A 12,596-nucleotide genomic window follows, 5' to 3' on the forward strand; every position below is an offset into this window, starting at 1 on the left:
AAGCTGCAAATTTTGAGTTAAAGCCAGTGATGTTTCAAATGTTGTAAACAGTTGGTCAATTCAATGGATTGCCAAATGAAGATCCTCATCTTCATATTAAATTGTTCTTGGAAGTAAGTGGTGTTTTCAAGATTGCTAGAGCAACACAAGATGCCTTGAGGCTAAGGCTCTTTCCTTATTCCTTAAGAGATCGAGCAAGAGCATGGTTAAATTCGTTACCATCTGATTCCATCACTATATGGAATGAATTAGCTGATAAATTCCTAATGAAATATTTCCCACCGACAAAAAATGCAAAGTTGCGGAATGAGATTACTTCCTTCCATCAACTTGAAGATGAGAGTTTGTACGAGGCTTGGGAAAGATTCAAAGAATTGCTCAGAAGGTGTCCTCATCATGGTATTCCTTGCTGCATTCAATTGGAAACTTTTTACAAAGGGTTGAATCTGAGTACAAGGTTAATGGTGGATGCTTCAGCAAATAGAGCCCTGTTATCCAAATCTTACATTGAAGCTTATGAAATTCTGGAGAGAATTCCCAATAATAATTATCAGTGGCCTTCAGCCAGGCAACCAGCAGCAAGAGGATCAGCAGGGGTACATAACATAGATGCAATTGCAGCCTTTTCAGCACAAGTAACCTCATTGTCTAACATGGTAAAAACTATGACATCTGCTCTAGCAACAGTAAAGCAAGTTACTGAACTTTCTTGTGTATACTGTGGTGAAGAACATAACTTTGATAATTGTCCTGGAAATCCAGCTTTAGTAGACTATGTGGGTAATTTCAATCGACAACCTCAGAACAACCCATATTCTAATACTTACAACCCTGGCTGGAAACAACACCCGAATTTCTCATAGAGTAGTCAGAATCGAAGTGCTCCAGCATTAAAAGGACAAAGTAGAAACACACAACCACCTGATTTTCATCAGCAAAGTCAAGGACAAAAGCATATCAGTCAGGATCTAATCATTTCACTGGAAGCACTGATTAAGGAGTACATTGCAAAGAATGAAGCAATTGTGCTGAGTCAAGCTGTATCCTTGAAAAACATAGAAAACCAAATGGGACAACTAGTCACAGCAATGAGCAGCAGAACTCAAGGAAGCCTACTTAGCAACACAGGAGATCCTAGAAGAGAGAGCAAAGAACAATGCAAGGTAATTAATTTGAGATATGGAAAGAATGTTGATACCCCAGTTGATGTGACAAAAATGAGATAAAATTCAATTCAGCACAAAAACCACCTCAAAATGGAAGCATGTTACAACAAGCCCTCCATCAAGACATTAATTACATGAGCCAAGCTACAACAACTGCAGTGGAAATTCAACCAGAGCATGCTGCAAAAGAAGTTGCAACACCAGTAACCACAACCTGTACCAAACCAAACAAACAAAGTTTGATATCTCCTGAAGCTACTCAGCAGTTTAGACATCCACCACCTTTCCCACAAAAGATCCAGAAGCAAAAACAAGACAAGCAGTTCAACAAATTCCTGGAAGTGCTGAAGCAATTACACATAAATATACTTTTTGTGAAAGTTTTGGAACAAATGCCAAATAATGTGAAATTTCTAAAAGATATATTGGCATGAAAAAGAAGGCTGGGAGAGTTTGAAACTGTTGCTTTAACACAAGAAAGTAGTCATATGCTCCAAAGTAAGATTCCTACAAAAGTGAAAGATCCAAGGAGTTTTACAATACCTTGCTCTATAGGAACTAGGTATGCTGGCAGAGCACTTTGCGACTTGGGAGCTAGTATTAATTTGATGCCATTATCTATATTTAAGCAGTTGGGAGTAGGGGAATGCAGACCAACAACAGTCACTCTGCAATTAGCTGACAGATCTCATGCATACCCTGAAGGAAAAATAGAGGATGTACTGGTGAAGGTTGAAAAATTCATCTTTCTAGTGGATTTCATTGTATTGGACTTTGAAACTGATAAAGAGGTACCCATTATACTTGGAAGACCTTTTCTAGCAACTGGAAAGACTCTGATAGATGTACAGAAAGGAGAGCTCACCATGAGAGTGAATGATCAGCAAGTTACATTTAATGTACTAGATGCTATAAGGAACCCTGATGAAGTAGAAGATTGCAATTTCCTAAGTGTAGTGGATTTTGTTGTAACAGACAGAATGGACAGATGCTGCAGTAATGCACTTGACAAAGTCACCACCTTTGAGGATGTAGAAGAGGAAGATATTGCAGCAATTCAGACAGATTGGATGGACAAACAATAATCTGATAGGCATAACAGGTTTATTAAAGACCTGAATCTTTCAGACAGGGAAGTAAAAACAACTTTACCATCTATTGAATCACCTCCTAGTCTTGAATTAAAACTGTTACTTTCACATTTGAAGTATGCTTATCTTGGTTAAAATAACACACTACCTGTAATCATTTCTTCTACTTTGGATGCAGGTCAAGAACAGAGTCTAGTAGATTTGCTTGGAAAATACAGAAGATCAATTGGATGGACTATGGCAGATATAAAGGGGATAAGCCCATCAATATGCATGCATAAAATCTTGTTAGAAGATTGCGCCAGCAATTCGGTGGAGCATTAGAGAAGGTTGAACCCTATTATGAAAGTAGTGGTGAAGAAGGAAATCATCAAATGGTTGGATGCTGGAATCATATACCCAATATCAGACAGTTCATGGGCGAAGCTTAGTTCAATGTGTTCCAAAGAAAGGAGGGATAACAATAATAGCTAATGAGAAGAATGAACTTATTCCTACAAGGACAGTGACTGGATGGAGAGTATGTATGGATTACAGGAAGCTCAACAAAGCCAAAAGGAAAGACCATTTGCCACTTCCATTCATAGATCAGATGCTGGACAGACTTGCTGGAAAACAATACTATTGTTTCTTAGATGGGTATTCAGGCTACAACCAGATTGCTATAGTTCCAGAAGATCAAGAGAAGACTACATTTACTTGTCCTTATGGAACATTTGCCTTCAGAAGAATGCCCTTTGGGTTATGCAATGCTCTAACAACCTTTCAGAGATGCATGATATTTATATTTTCTGATATGGTAGAGCATACTTTAGAAGTTTTCATAGATGACTTCTTAGTTTTTGGAGAAACATATAATGATTGTTTACACAATTTGGAAGAAGTTCTTAAAAGATGTCAGATGATCAACTTAGTACTCAATTGGGAAAAGTGCCATTTCATGGTGCAAAAAGGAATAGTGTTGGGACACAAGGCATCTAATAATGGCATTGAAGTAGACAAAGCCAAGATAGAGGAAATCGATAAACTGCCACCTCCAACTTCAGTAAAGGGTATTAGGAGTTTTTTGGGTCATGCTGGATTCTATAGAAAATTCATTAAGGATTTTTCCAAAGTAGCTAAACTACTATGCTCATTGTTGGAATATGACAAACCTTTTCACTTTGAAAAAGATTGCCTTCAAGCATTTAGAGCATTAAAGAAAGCTCTGATCACTGCTCCAGCAGTTATATCCTTAGATTGGACTCTACCATTTGAATTGATGTGTGATGCTAGTGATCATTCTGTGGGAACAGTACTAGGGCAAAAAAAGGATCAGGTTTTTCATTCTATATACTATACAAGCAAATGTTCAGTTAAGATAGAGCAGTAAAAGGGCATGTCTTAGCGGATATTATTAAAGTATTACTTGATCTTAAGTTGAGCTTCCTGGATTAGGTTATCTTGAATCCTGTAAGGGCAATACTTGAAATAAGATTTGTGACACACTAGACATAGGTGTTCACCTTGTAGGGTGCAGAGACTAAAAGTCATAATGCTATACCATAAGTATATCAGCAACTGGTCATTATTAATAGATTTAAGGGTATGAGACTTCCAATATGCGATAGCTGAGGATGCAGATTTATTCTGCCCAGTGCTGCAGCATTTGCTATAATAACTGATGCTAACTTGACAAACAAAAGTTATCCCATAAGGAGAGTTTGATCATTCAACTACTATGATCTCAATTAAATCTTAGACACATTTAATCTAGTTTATTTCATTATAGTATTATTTTATTTAATTCTTTCACAATCCTTAATTACGTTAGAAACCACTTTACAATTGTTTGTTTCGGTCCTAATTTGATTTGCACTATTGTAATTGCTTTAACATTTTGAGTAACATTAATCCCTGTGGAGAGGATCTTGAATACTCATCACTTTATTACTTGTTGTGTATACTTGTACATTGGCATTGGTAGTAATTGCTTATTAAAAATAACCAACAGGGCTCCTCAAGAATAAAACTGTGCCGGCCTTGGTAAGGCCTAAAGCGGACAATATCTTACCAGGTCTGGGTTGGGTCATAACATTATGGTATCAGAGCGGCTCTGCGTGTCCTCTTAAGCGATGTTGGGGCAAACTTCAGCGAGGACGCTAAGTCCCTAAGGGGAGGTGTATGTAACAACTTAGGTGAATCCTACTTTGACAAAGCACGGGAGAGATGCTGGGTTTATAAGGGGTGATCCACACCTTAACTAGCAAGACGTGTTTTGGGGTTTATGGGCTCCCGACGAACAAAACCATGCGGAAAAAATCTTGTCAGGTCTGTGTTAGGTAACACTCTAGGCAAATCCCACATCAGCAAAGGACGGGAGAGATGCTGGGTTTATAAGAAGTGATCTACACTTTAATTTGCAAGACGCGTTTTGGGGTATATGATCCATACCGTTCTGATACCATAATGTCATGACCCAACCCAGACCTGACAAGATATTGTCCGTTTTAGGCCTTAACAAGGCCCACACGAGTTTGTTTCTAAGGCGCCCATACACCCCAAAATGCGTTTTGCCAATTAAGGTGTGGATCACCCCTTATAAACCCAGCATATCTTCCGTGCTTTGCCAATGTAGGATTTGCTTAGGGTGTTACATACACCCCTTAAGGGACTCATCGTTCTCATTGAGATTTTCCCCACCATTGCCCAAGAGGACACGCGGAGCCGCTATGATACCATAATGTCATGACCCAATCTAGACCTGGAAAGATATTGTCCACTTTGGGCCTTAACAAGGCCTATACGGTTTTGTTCATGGGGAGCCCATATACCCCAAAACGTGTCTTGCCAATTAAGGTGTGGATCAGCTCTTATAAACCCAGCATCTCTCCCGTGCTTTACCGATGTGGGATTCGTCTAGGGTGTTGCAAGTACTCCGTCGAAGTTACTGCGGAAAAGACACAATGAGCATACTTGAAGCTTAAAGAACTTGATATTAAAACCATAAATCTTTTCTAACTACTTTTATCATAAGATACAAAAGCCATTTATAGCATTCATGATGATATTAGTGTACATATTATTTGATGGAGAAGTAGAACCACTAATGGTGCAAATCAGTCATTAAACAATGGGGACAGAAAGTGAGCTGATAAGTTAAACAAAAGGAAACAGATCTAAACCTATCGTTAATTCACTAGGGAAAGAACAATTAGTGAGCCCCACTTCAAATAAACTGTTTCTTCCAGCCAAAAGCACACACAGAAGAAAAATGGAGTAACAAGCTCAGTTAGAAAACCAAAGAATATTGACGTGATAAATAGTTTAAAGGGCAATAAAAACTGCCTGATGATCATCCTTAATGATCAATCAAGTAGATAAATTTTAAATGGCCAATCAATGATTTCTCTGAGTTTGATTAGTTAGGAAGAAATAAGTTTAAATTCGATGCTAGAATTCAAGAAAAGAGAAATATTGAACAAATTCAGAACACAAGAGAGGAAGAAAAGACAGGAAAGAGAAGCAATATGTTCTGTGCTAATCATATGAATGACGCAAGCTATAGTCTTGCTACCATTGCAATATTCTTTAGGTGAGTTATCAGAAAATCTTGAAAAATTAAAGCTGTTAGACAATTCCCAACATATTAACAAATACTAGTGAGAATCTAATGTTGTGTCTGTGGTTAGCTTTGCTAAGAATATGTTTACTCAAGAATATCTCAAATTAGAAACTAAGAAACACTCAATTACCCAATCAAAGTCAAATTTCACAACTGACATGTAAATTATCATTTTGTCTCTCAAATTCATTAGACATTTCCCTGACGTTTCAAAAAAAATTGTCACAAAGCTACACTATAGAAAAACTTGCATATTAACAATTAAACTAATAAAGTTTATTGTATATAGAGAAACTAGGGTGGACAACAAAAAAATTATCCATATTAAATTTGTAACTTACAAAAGCATCTGAGCTGGTAGCATAAAGACACTAAATGTTGGCACCGAACCTTGAAAATTTGAAAGGCACTCATGACTTTTGCTTTGAAAATGGCTAGCATGAATGGTAGGGTAAAACTATAAATAGACGAGCAATTGTTCATTGAAATCATCCCAAAATTGAGAGAAACAATTCAAGTGAAGAATTATTGAGAGATTAAGCAATTGAAGAGTGTGTGTATTTGAGAGGATTTTCCTTTTAGTGTGTGAAAGTATTGGTTGTATTTGCATTTTGGGAAGCAAGGTTTCTTCACTCAAGTATTGTACTCTAATAATTGTTAGTAATACAATTATTTTATCTTACTCTCGTGGACGTAGGTAAAATTGCCGAACCACATAAAATTCTATCCTTCATTTTTTTGTAATTATTTGGTGAGCTTGATTCCACATTCTGTGCACAAGTGTTATCAGAGTTGATGGTTTGTACCTGGAGTATACAACATTATTCACGTATATGGTACTATTCATGTATATGGTACTATTCACAAATATGGTGGAGCTAGCCGTTTAGATTTGAGAGGATCAATATTTTATGTAGTGGTCTGGATTTGTGCATGTATAGAAAAGTTTTGTCATAAAGGCGATAAGTGCCTAAAGAGACTGGGTTTTAAGTGGGGCTGGTGTGACCTCTCCAGTATTTCTTGGGAACTTTCTTGGTGCATTTTTCATACATACTAATCTCTTAAGTGTGAATAGTTTATTGAGAAAACGATATAAGGTGAAACTTTCAGGAGTGGGGAGAGATCTACCCATACTATTCTAGCAGATACTTCAAGTGGGATACGAGACTTGTCACATCGCTTTTCGGCACCTATTATAGGAGGCTAGAAGATCGATGTTGAAAAGTTTGATGGCAAAATCAATTTCGGCATTTGGAGGTGCAAAGTTATGAATGCTCTTATTCAAATCGATCTTGATGTTGTTTTGAAAAGTAAAAGATACTTGTATGACGAAGAAACTTGGGATCGTATGAACGAGAAAGCCTGTGGTCAGATCAGATCTTGCTTGACCAAGGAGGTGAAATATTTGGTGAAAGATGAAGAGTGCACAATGACTTTGTGGCGTACATTGAAGGAGAAGTACCGGCTGAAAAGTCTTAAAAATCGCCTTCAAGCAATGAGATAAGTATATAGCTTTCAAATGAAGTCCAGGGTGTTAATGCATGATCATGTCTCAAGATTTAAAATGTTACTTGTTAATTTGAAGAATCTCGATGAAGATATTAAGGATAAAGTCAAGGTTATGATTCTACTGCACTCACTTCTAGAAGAATATAGTCATTTTGCGACTACTTTATTATATGAGAAAAGCGTAATCATCTTTGAGGATGTCTACATTGCATTGACCAATTTAGAAATTCAGAATAATGATAAACATTTCGAAAGAGTACCGTCTGAAGAAGAGTATGGTGGAAAAAATTCTCAGTCCAAATCAAGAAGTAGAAATATAGCTCGAGATGAGTGTGCCTTTTGTTCTGAAAGAGGCCATTGGAAGAAAGATTATTCGAAGGCTCAGAAGAAATATGGGAGGAAACTAGTAGCAGCGAATATGGCACATAAAGATGAAGACTCTGACTATTCACTAAGTATTACGCCCTCAGCTTACGTGGCTAATTTGAGCGAGTGAATACTTGATACCAGAGTAACCTATCATTTATGTCCCATAAAGGAATGATTTATAGATTTTCATGATCTAGAATCCAATACAGTTATGATGGGAAATGATCAACCTAGTCGTACAATGGGGATAATAATAATTCGACTCAAATTGTTCGTCGGAATGGTCAGAGAATTGAAAGAAGTTAGAAATGTTCCAACTTTGAAGAAAAATCTAATTTCTATTGGTGGCTTCGAGGCTAAAGGCTATAAGGTTACCATTGAAGATGACACAATTAAGTTTACATATGGGACTATGGTGATTCTACAGGGGTTGGGCGTCACAATTTGTACTATTTGAAAGGAGGTACAATTGATAAAGCTAATGTTTCTGAGGCGCACAATGACACCACTAAGCTATGGCATGTACGATTAAGTCATGTTGGAGAAAAGTCTATACAAACTCTGATGAAGCATGGACTTTTGAAAGGTACCAACACTTGTAAACTAAAATTCTGTGATCATTGTGTTGTTGGCAAGAAAACAAGGGTCAAGTTTGGCACGACAAATCATGATACTCGTGAGATCCTTAAATATATTCACAACAATGTATGGGGACTAACCAAGACTGCATCAGTTGATGGAAGCCATTATTTTGTTTCATTTATTAATGATTTCTCTAGACATGTTTGGATGTACACTATGCGAGTAAAGGATGAGATTATAGAGATTTTCGTGAAATGGAAGAAACTGATGGAGACTCAAACTAGCAGAAAGATCAAAGTATTGCGTTCTGATCATAGGGATGAATATACGTCTAATCCATTCTTGCAAGTATGCCAGAGTGAGGGTATAAAAAGACATTTCACAGTGAGACATCCTTCGCAATAGAATAGTATGGCTGAGCATATGAATCGTACTTTATTGGAGAAAGTATGGTGTATTTTATTTAATGCTAGTTTAGATAAAAAGTTTTGGGCTAAGGTTGTGAGCTACGCAAGTCACTGAATAAGCTGGTTGCCTTCTACTGCAATTGGAGGTAAAACTCCTATGGAAATGTGGTTTGGAAAACATACACAATAGTATGACTCCATTCGTGTGTTTAGGTGTCCAGTTTATTATCATGTAAAGAATGATAAGTTTAACCCTCGTGCAAGAAAAGCTATCTTTGTGGGGTTTAAATGTAGAGTTAAAGGCTACAAGTTGTGGGATCTTAAAGATAAAAAGTTTTTGTATAGTAGAGATGTCACTTTTAATGAAGCCTTTATGTTAAAGGCTTCAAGATCTCAGTAGGTAGAGACCAAGACCAATGAGACATTGTAGTAGGTGGAGTTTGATGCAACTCCATACGTACCAGTTAGTTTTACATCAGGGACGATTTCAACTTTAGAGGAGACCTCACGAAATGAAGAAGAAGAAGTTTCTGTTGATGTCCCATAAGAAGAAGAAACAACTAAAAATTTAGAAGTTGAAAATGATACTATAGCAACAAGGAGACCGAAAAGAGAGATAAAGAAACCCGGATGGCTTACTGAAGACATGGTGGTAGCCTATGCCCAGTTATTGATGACGACGACCTAACACTTTCAGTGAAGTTATATGTTGTAGTAAATGTGGTTAGTGGAAGTTAGCCATGGAAGAATAAATGAAGTCTCTTCATCAAAATCAGACTTGCGAACTTGTGAAGTTGCTTAAGGAAAAAAGGGTTATTGGCAATAAATAGGTCTACACCAAAAAGTGAGGTTCTCTAAATCAAACAACTCTTCGATACGAGACAAGGTTCGTAGCAAAAGGTTTTGCTCAAAGGAAGGTATTGGTTATAATGAAGTGTTCTCTCTAGTTATAAAGTATTAATTCTATTCGTATCCTACTTGCCTTGGTAGCTGAATATGAGTTAGAGTTGGCTCAATTGGATATTAAGACGGTGTAGCATTCTTGCATGGAGATTTGGAGGAGGAAATCTATATGGCTCAACCTTATGGTTTCAAAGTTGCTGGAAAGGAGAATCATGTATACAGATTGATTAAAACTTTATATGAATTGAAACAATCACTAAGACAGTAGTACAAAAGATTTGATCAATTCATACAAGGGTAGAAATTCACTAGAAGTGAACACGATCACTGTGTTTACTTTAGAAAACTATAACATGGAGTTTTCATCTATTTGTTATTCTATGTCGACGATATGCTTGTAGCTTTGAAAAATAGAGGTGAGATTGAAAGATTAAATAAGCAGGTGGCTTCTAAGTTCGAGAATGCACAAAGAATACTTGGGATGGAAATTCGTAGAGACAAAAAAAAATAATAGTGTATGGTTGACTCAAAAGTTCTTTAAAAAAGTGCTAGAAAGGTTTGGGATGCATGACAATATCAAACTAGTTTCTACTCCTCTAGCTCCTCATTTCAAATTAAGCTCTTCTTCATGTCCTACATCTCAAGAAGAGTGTGATTACATGGCTCGTGTTCCATATACTAGTGATGTAGTTAGTCTTATATATGTTATGGTGTGTGATAACTCTATGAAATGAGAGTTATCATAACAGTTTTAGACTTAAATCAATACTACTTAGAGAGTAAATTATGTATTTCTATTGCATTTTCGTTACATTTTGCATAAATAATCATTTTAGTCAATCTTAATAAGTTTTGCTTGATTTAAAGTAATTTGTGCTCAAATTGTGTGCATAATTATAGGTTTCCAGAAGCTTATAATTCATGGAAGGAATGCTATGCAATAGGCTTGCAAAAATAAGAAAAGAACATGGCTACAAAAGAGTTGAAACAAATCTGGAACAGTGCAGTTGCTGTAACTATTGCTGTAGCAACCATTACTATTGCTGTAGCAATCCTGGAACAACGACAAAGAAAATTCTTTGCGGATATTATTAGAGTATTACTTGTTCTTAAATCGAGTTTCCTGAATTAGGTTAACTTAAATCCCATAAGGGCGATACTTGAAATTAAGATTTGTGATATCTTAGACATAGATGTTCACCTTGTAAGGGAAAGAGATTAAAGATCATAAAGTCATACCTTAAATTTATGAGCAACTGGTCATTGTTAGTAGATTTAAAGGTATGAGATTTCCAACATGCGATAGCTGCGGATGCAGATTTATTCTGCCCAGTGCCGCAGCACTTATTATAACAACTGGTGCTAATTCGGTAATCCACAGTCACCCTATTAGGAGAGTTTGATCATTCAGCTACTATTTTCTCAATTGAATCTTAGACACAATTAACTTAGTTTATTTCGTACAAGTATTAGTTTATTTCTATCTCTCATAATTATTGGTTACGGAAGAATAATTTGACAAGTGTTTGTTTCGATCTTTAGTTGATTTGCACTATTGTGATTGCTTTAGCATTTTGAGTAACATCAATTCCTTTGGAGACGATCTTGAATTCTCATTACTTTATTACTTGTTGTGTATACTTGCACATTGGTATTGATAATAATTGATTATATAAATCAATCAACAAGTTTTTGGCGCCGTTGCCGGGGAACAACAACATTATTCACATTGCGAATGATAGAGATATAGCCATTCGAGACTATGCAGTGTTGACTCCTCAAGCCATACATCCAGGAATAGTTAGACCCGACGTTCAAGCTGACAATTTCGAACTCAAACCTATGATGTTTCAGATGCTTCAAACAGTGGGACAATTTAATGGACTGCCATCAGAAGATCCTCATCTACATCTTAAGCTATTTTTGGAAGTGAGTAATGCTTTCAAGATTGTTGGAGCATCGCAGGAAGCATTGAGACTCAGACTTTTCCCGTTTTCTTTGAAAGATCAAGCAAGAGCATGGTTGAATTCTCTACCACCAGATTCCAACACTACATGGAATGATTTGGCTGACAAATTTTTGATGAAATACTTCTCGCCAACCAAGAATGCAAAATTGAGGAACGAGATCACATCTTTCCATCAACTTGAAGATGAGAGCTTGTGTGACGCATGGGAGAGTTTTAAGGAGTTACTAAAAAAATGTCCTCATCATGGTATTCCTTGCTGCATACAGTTGGAAACTTTCTATGATGGTCTCACCCAAGCACTAGATTGATAGTGGACGCTTCAGCAAATGAGGCCTTATTATCTAAGTCTTACAATGAGGCTTATGAAATTTTGGAGAGGATAGCCAACAATAACTATCAGTGGCCATCAACTAGACAAGCTGCAACAAGAGAAACAACAGGAGTCCATAACGTAGATGCCTTGACAGCATTATCAGCCCAAGTAGCTTCATTAACAAAGATGGTAAAGGCTATGACTACTGCTCTAGCAACTATTAACTAAATTTCTGATGTGTCTTACGTTTATTGTGGAGAAGGGCATTTATTCGACAATTGTCTTAGGAATCCAACTTCAGTCAATTATGTGGGCAGCTTCAATAAACAGAACCAGGACAATCCATATTCAAACACTTACAACCCTAGATGGAGACAACACCCGAACCTTTCATGGAGTTATTAGAACCAGACTGCTGCAGCACCTAGTGGACAGAACAGACTTGCTCAACCACCTGGATTTTATCAGCAAAATCAAGAGCAAAGAAGTATCAACAATGATCAACTTAGCTCCCTTGAAGGTTTGATTAAGGATTATATTGTGAAGAATGAAGCAGTTGTTTAAAGTCATACTGTATCTTTGAGAAACTTGGAAAATTAAATTGGACATCTTGCTACAACATTGAGCAGCAGACCTCAAGGTAGTTTACCCAGTAATACAGAGGACCCAAGAAGAGAAGGGAA

General features: G+C 36.8%; 2 non-coding genes across 2 annotated transcripts; both read right to left on the bottom strand.

Moving 5' to 3' along the window:
* Positions 1–296: 296 nt before the first annotated feature.
* LOC112096037 lies at positions 297–403 on the bottom strand. Its single transcript, XR_002904195.1, has one exon. It is a non-coding gene; the product is annotated as a small nucleolar RNA R71 (small nucleolar RNA).
* Positions 404–11,743: 11,340 nt separating this feature from the next.
* On the bottom strand, positions 11,744–11,850 carry LOC112096047. Its single transcript, XR_002904205.1, has one exon. It is a non-coding gene; the product is annotated as a small nucleolar RNA R71 (small nucleolar RNA).
* Positions 11,851–12,596: the final 746 nt, after the last annotated feature.

Source organism: Citrus clementina, unplaced genomic scaffold (genome assembly GCF_000493195.1).
Source record: "Citrus clementina cultivar Clemenules unplaced genomic scaffold, Citrus_clementina_v1.0 scaffold_1, whole genome shotgun sequence".
Classification (NCBI taxonomy): domain Eukaryota; kingdom Viridiplantae; phylum Streptophyta; class Magnoliopsida; order Sapindales; family Rutaceae; genus Citrus; species Citrus x clementina.